The sequence below is a fragment of the Lepidochelys olivacea genome (assembly GCF_965140295.1).
Source record: "Lepidochelys olivacea isolate rLepOli2 genome assembly, chromosome: 1".
NCBI classification, from domain to species: Eukaryota; Metazoa; Chordata; order Testudines; family Cheloniidae; genus Lepidochelys; species Lepidochelys olivacea.
In genome coordinates this window covers 145,406,994-145,414,444 of record NC_140411.1, presented here as the reverse complement: position 1 = coordinate 145,414,444, position 7,451 = coordinate 145,406,994, and positions in this window count along the sequence as shown.

Genomic DNA, 7,451 nt, shown 5'->3' with positions numbered 1-7,451 from the left:
CAGATAAGGATCCTGATAAGAAAGGTTTCCTCCCGTATATGTGCCACCTACTTAGGTATTATGTTTGTTTCCAAAACATGTTATTTTTCATGTATAGTTAACTGATTGAATCACCACAAAGAAGCGTGTATTTTTTTCATTTATGTTTATGTAATATTCTGGTCAAACATCTATATTTAAACTGTAGCAATCTACCTGCTTACCAGGTCTTCTGTCTGTTAGACACTGTGTCAAGGTTCCTCCCCCACTCTGAACTCTAGGGTACAGATGTGGGGACCTGCATGAAAAAACCTCCTAAGCTTATCTTTACCAGCTTAGGTCAAAACTTCCCCAACGTACAAAATATTCCCCCCGTTGTCCTTGGACTGGCCGCTACCACCACCAAACTAATACTGGTTACTGGGGAAGAGCTGTTTGGACGCGTCTTTCCCCCCAAAATACTTCCCAAAACTCTGCACCCCACTTCCTGGACAAGGTTTGGTAAAAAGCCTCACCAATTTGCCTAGGTGACTACAGACCCAGACCCTTGGATCTTAAGAACAATGAACAATCCTCCCAACACTTGCACCCCCCCTTTCCTGGGAAATGTTGGATAAAAAGCCTCACCAATTTGCATAGGTGACCACAGACCCAAACCCTTGGATCTGAGAACAATGAAAAAGCATTCAGTTTTTACAAGAAGACTTTTAATAAAAAATAGAAGTAAATAGAAATAAAGAAATCCCCCCTGTAAAATCAGGATGGTAGATATCTTACAGGGTAATTAGATTCAGAAACATAGAGAACCCCTCTAGGCAAAACCTTAAGTTACAAAAAAGATACACAGACAGAAATAGTTATTCTATTCAGCACAATTCTTTTCTCCGCCATTTAAAGAAATCATAATCTAACACATACCTAGCTAGATTACTTACTAAAAGTTCTAAGACTCCATTCCTGTTCTGTCCCTGGCAAGAGCAGCATATAGACAGACACAGACCCTTTGTTTCTCTCCCTCCTCCCAGCTTTTGAAAGTATCTTGTCTCCTCATTGGTCATTTTGGTCAGGTGCCAGCGAGGTTACCTTTAGCTTCTTAACCCTTTACAGGTGAGAGGAGCTTTCCCCTGGCCAGGAGGGATTTCAAAGGGGTTTACCCTTCCCTTTATATTTATGACACACTGTCTTCATACTCCACTTTAAATCACCTGTTAGGGTCAGGTTGAAGAGAAATGGAAATTGAAGTGCAGACATGAAGCCTTAAAGCCATCAAATTCCAACTGTTCCTAATGCAGTAGACTATCAAGCTGGAAAGTAAAGTTCAAGATGGCATGGTGACATCCACAGTTTTTTGTTTTATGGCCTGGCTGCATTAGTGACACTGAAAGAGTCAAAGAAGAGTAAGAGCATGGACTGAGCCTGATGAGAACACATTTTAAAAACCATAGGCCAAATTCTTAGTGCAGTGACATTAGACTAAATCCAAATAACTCCATTGACGTTAATGGAGTGACACTGGATTTACATCACTGTAACATAGCAGTTTTCAAATTTTTTGAGCTAAGCTCCCCACCCCTTTGAGTTGCAATGTTTGGTTACGCTCCCCAATACCTACCCTTCCCCTCTCAGGTTTTTAGGGTTGCAGAAGGTGCATGTGATGGTTTCTGGGGTCAGAGCCAGCACTGGGCATGGAGGCATTGATACTGACCCACAGGCTGGGTGGCCTACTGTGAGTCAGAGGGTAGAGGTAGCACTCCCTCCCTGAGCCCCCGGAATGTTGCTCTGTGCCCCCCTTGTGGAATATGCCCCACAGTTTGAAAACCTCCGCTGTAACAGATATCGGAATCTGGCCACCTGACTATTTAAAACTCTATTCCCATCCAAACCAAGAAGAAAAGTACAAAATATTATAATGTAAATTAAATAGGGAAGACAAGCCAGTGCAAACTCACTGAGAATGAACCTTTACATTATTATAATGTCTAACAATTAATTCTGGTGCCAATGTCTTTCAAAGCATGTAGTTATTGCCACAGCATGAAAATCTCTGTTTTAACCACTTTCAGCACTCTCACTCTACAGTTTCACAAAAATGAACAATTAATATATAAGTAGCACATTATTGCAGAGCGGCTGTTACAATCCAAGACCTGGCTGAAGATCAAATACACACCCACTGGTGAACTAGAAATAGATGTGAGTTCTGAGCTAGCTCAGTATCTGTGTGCTCACTAATTCAAGTTTTTTCAGCAGATAAAAGGAGATCATCATGATAAAACATGTAGTTTCAAATAACATATTTCAAATAATTAGTAGCTTACTACTAAACACACTAAGGCTCCAGACTTGCCATTAGATTTGTGTGTGTGGACCATCATTCCCTTGTAGATCTTACTGCAGAATCAGGGTCTAATTTATCAAAACAAAAACTTAAACACTGAATTGCTTCCACCATTTATATTCGGTTACTTTTGCATTTCAATCAGTTGGACAGTGAAACTACACAAGCCAAACTTCATTCTTGTTGAACTTTCTAGTTCATACATATAGATATTGGTATTTTTTAAACAAAACTTAGCCTAATGACAATAGTTTGCTATTTTATTTATTCAAAAATTCTCCCCGTGCTAAAACTGGAAAAAGAAAATGATGACTCCCACTCCACCTTTCCCTCTGCCTGCCAACCTCTCCCAACCTTCACACTTTAGCTAGGCTTGCAAACCCCTTCGTATGTCTGTCTTCCTCCCTTCCCATCAGGATCATGGTTTGCTTTATCTACATTGTATCAGTCTCTTGCTGCAGCCTTTTCTTTGTGAAACTGTCTTCCCAATGTGGCTATGCTCAGGGCAGTGTCTCAGACCATGTTTGTTTTATTTTATTCTATTCTCAGGTTCCACATGGCCTCTCTTGATGTTTAAAGAAGACCATTTCTGCAAATTCTATGGCATGACTCCTTTGATTTGTCAGAAGGTGGGATGTACCAGTGTGGCATACCAGCCCATACTAGCTCACTTCAAACACAGCTGTGAAATCCACAAAAATACCAACACTGTGTTTGTACATGAGAGCGAGGAAGTGAAAATGTTCTAGTTTTATTGTCCATTCTGAGTAAAATGCAAAAAATAAACTATAAAAATAGTCCTGGAACTTTCATGAAGTTACTGTGAGTGTGCTTGGATGAAGCCAGCACTTTACTAAAGTAAAGCTTTACTAAAATAATATATCATCAGTGTAGAGGGTTATAATGTTGCTTGCATACTTGAAGCCTAGTGTTGGATAGGAATTTATATTAGATTAAAATTGTGTTTTACATTTAGTATTTGCGAGCTGGAAATTGTACTATGTTCCTTCCCATCTCCCACAGCACCTTCTCTCCAGCCACTCCATTCTATCCAAAACACCACTATTTAGTAGAAGTAGACAGTCTCTTGTGCTCTACCTTTGGCCTTGTCTACACACAAAGTTAAGAAGCTCAGGACTTTCTATTCAATGAATGAGGCAAAGTCTTGTGGAAACATAGTATATGATCATGTAATTAAAAACCATCATTATACATATTCCCAGGAGAGCCAAGTTAAGGGTGTACAGGCAGCCTTAATTCTGGTATTTCCTAACTTTTGGGTGCTTGACTTTGCAACCTTAATAAATGTCCTTTTAGCATAGCTTTTGTGTGTAATTTCATAATTTATTAAATTGTAAGCTGAGAAAAAAAGCTGTCATGCCATCATATTGACACTATCTGGTTCTTCTTCTGGCTTAGAACATTTATAGCCACTACACAGACCTTTGCTACATAAGCTACAGGAGTAACTAAGAGCAATAGTAGGTTGTCATCTGCTATATGGACTACCACTAGAAAGGGAGGAGGAATACACTTAGCTAGTAGTTTTCACAAATATATTCAGACAGCAGATGCACGCTGAGACTCAGAAATCTTGGATCCCATTCCAGGCTCTGTGTGCTGAAGTGGGCACAGACTCTTCTGCCCAGTTCCCCCAAGCTTGACTCCTTCTGCCCCTAAAACCTGTCCCTGTCCCATTCCTGTCTCTTCTCTGTTCTCAATGCCAGTGCCCAGCCCTACCCTAGGTCAGAGCAGCTCTTTGGGAATGACACACACACAGTCCAGTCAGCACTAGGAGCTATGAAAGTCTCAAGCATACTCATTAAGAGTGGACTGTTAAGAGATTTTAGCAGCTAAAACCTAACAAGTCTCTACTGAGCATGTACAAATTGTGACCTTTCAAAGGTTTATAAGTTGCCCAAATTTGGGTGGATTTGCGTGAGGATGGCAAAAGATACCTCCCTGACACAGATGCCTCTCCCCCTATCAAATTTTGAGTCTTTGCTCCAAAGCAGGGGAGGTCCTAGAGCATTTCAAAGAAAAGGTCTCCAGAATTATTTGACATGGGTAAACCAACATATTAGATCCTAGCCTTGTTCTTGGAAACTGCTAAATGATTTTAGCTGAATTTTTTTAAAAATACTGAGCCTGATGCAGACACCAGGCTTGGGAAATTTCAGCCCAAATGGTTAAAGATTGGCAAAATTATAGGCAACTGAAAACAGGCATAAATATAAAGGGGAGGGTAACAAACCTTCCTGTATACAGTACTATAAAATCCCTCCTGGCCAGAGGCACAAAATCCTTTTACCTGTAAAGGGTTAAGAAGCTCAGGTAACCTGGCTGGAACCTGACCAAAAGGACCAATAAGGGGACAAGATATTTTCAAATCGGGGAGGGGGGGGGGAAGGTTTTGGTCTGTCTGTTGTGTGTGCTTGCCAGACAAAGATTAAGGAAGCAAGCAAACCAACTCCATTAGAATTAGTAAGTATTAGCAAGGGAATGTGTTAGCTTATTTTTGTTTTGGCTTGTGATTTTCTCTGTGCTGAGAGGAAGATGTATTCCTGGTTTTCTTTTTGTAACTTTAAAGTTTGGCCCAGAGGGAAATCCTGTGTGTTTTTGAATCTGTTGTTACCCTGTAAAGTTATTTTCCATCCTGATTTTACAGAGGTGATTTTTACCTTTTTTACCTGACACAGGGTCTTAGAATAGGAAGTGTCAGGAAACCTTAATAATAGGCTGTGCTATTTAGATTATATATATATATATATATGAGTATAGTTGTTGTTGATCCTTTGAGTTCAAAGATGACCATGACATCACTGAGTGATTTTGTTTTTGTGAACACCTGAGTGGGTGATCAGGCCAATTTGAGCTTTGAATTGTCTGTGGCACACTGAATAAGAGATGCCACTATGGGTTACTTGAGGAGGAATAAGCAATAGAATTTGGACACGAAGAAGAATTTTGAGTCTTTGCTCCAAAGCAGGGGAGGTCCTAGAGCATTTCAAAGAAAAGAAGAAATCATTGTTCTTCAAACCCAATAGGGAGATAAAGGCTCTAATTTAACTCTTCTTAAGGCCTCCAATTTTGGAAATGTTGAAATGCTGTGTTGTAAATTTCTGGTGTGCAACTCTAGTATTAACTTGGGGCCAAGTTCTGAAGCCAAAGTGGCAGTTGTACGTGTGTATATAATTTGTACCCATGTCTTTGGTTCTACAGAGGAAATAGACTATTAACAGCTAGCTGAGTTCATCAAAATGCTTCATAGTCTCATCCCTGTGCATTCAACAGATGAGTCTGACTGCAGAAATGTTTGGTTGGCAATCTGTCCTTCCTTGACAACAGATAAGTTAAAACCTGCTTTTAAAATCAGAAAAGAGAATCAAGCCAGCCACTCAGCTAATGACAGAAATGGTAGGTCTACTTGGTCTTACCACTAATTGGTCAGCTATTTATGTATCTGAAAGAAGTGCAAGTGTAAGATTCAAACTGTTATCCTCTCGGGAGGAAATCCACTATAATTGCTCATCAACTGGAATTTTGTTCCAAATTAGTTTACAAAAGCAGTGCATATACAGTCCAATCCCCTTGTGGGGGGGGGGAGTTGGAAAGGGGGGAATAGGGATACATGGAGAAGCCCTAGCATGGGGGAGGGAGAATATGGGATCCTGGTACAGGGGGAGTAGGGCACACACACACATCCTGGTTGGTGAGTTTGGGACCGTGGTATGGAGGAAGGGGAAATGGGGATACACGCAGATCCCTTGGCATGGGTAGAATGGGGGAACTCTGCAGTAGGGGGAATGGGGGCACACAGAGCTCCTGGCATGGTGAGGGGGAGATTGGGGAATCCAGACCTGAGTGGAAGGACATGCACACAGAGCCATGGGGATGGAAGAATGAGGAACCCTCATATGGGGGAAAGAGTAATGGGCAGCACACACAACCACTGGCAGGGGCAGATTGGGAAACTTTGCTGTGGTGGAAGAGGTAATGGGGGATATGGAGGAAAGTGAGAAATAGGGTCACACAGAACCCCTGGCAGGGGGAGACTGGGGGACCTGGTACATTGGACAAAATGGGATATGAGGGAGAAAGGGAAGAATGGAGGAACACAGAGCCCCTGGTATGAGGGGAAAAGGGGAATAGGGGGCACACAGAACCTTGGCCTGGGGGAAGGGGTGGGGAGAAGCACTGAGTTACTTAAATATTGGGGAATGGGAAAATGGCACATCAGAGCTTGTGTGTTTATAGGGTGGGTGGGAGTAGAGAGGAAGCGAAGAGCCCCTGGTGTGTGCAGTGAGTTTGGCCCGCAAAAAACGCAGAGTGCATGACCCCTTACCATAGCAAAGATCTTCATGTAACTTCTTCAAAATGACAGGTTTCAGAGTAACAGCCGTGTTAGTCTGTATTCGCAAAAAGAAAAGGAGTACTTGTGGCACCTTAGAGACTAACCAATTTATTAGAGCATAAGCTTTCGTGAGCTGCATCACATCTGATGAAGTGAGCTGTAGCTCACGAAAGCTTATGCTCTAATAAATTGGTTAGTCTCTAAGGTGCCACAAGTACTCCTTTTCTTTCTTCAAAATGTGTATCAGGGCAGCTATTAAAAGGCCCTATTTTCAGGAGTTTATGACCTTGTGATAATTCACCTTGCGATAAAGTTATTTGTACAAAGTGAATATGCCTATAAATTTAAATTGTGTAATTAGAAGTAAATTAAATCTTACAGGCTTTGTGCCTTCTGACCATACCTAGTTCAACTGTGCATTTAAAATATGTTTTCAGATAAATAGGAACACTGGAAAATAAGCAAACTTTATTTATATACACACACGTTTTGTCACACACACTGAGTCCAGTGGGATTGTACTAGGGCAAATGACTGGAAATTGATCAGTGGCCCTGTTGTTGATGCAAAAGAAGGAATAGAATCCAACTCACTCTCCTTGCTGTGCTAGCTGTACAGAGCTAGCAGGAGTAAAAAGACATAAAAATCTTATTTTGTCACTACAGTCAGCAGATATGACTCAGAGGCAAATCTGTTGAGTAGGCAGGTGCTGTTTTTACATTACTTTCCAGAGTAGACTCACATTTTAAAATATGTAATATATCTCAAAAGCCATAAACA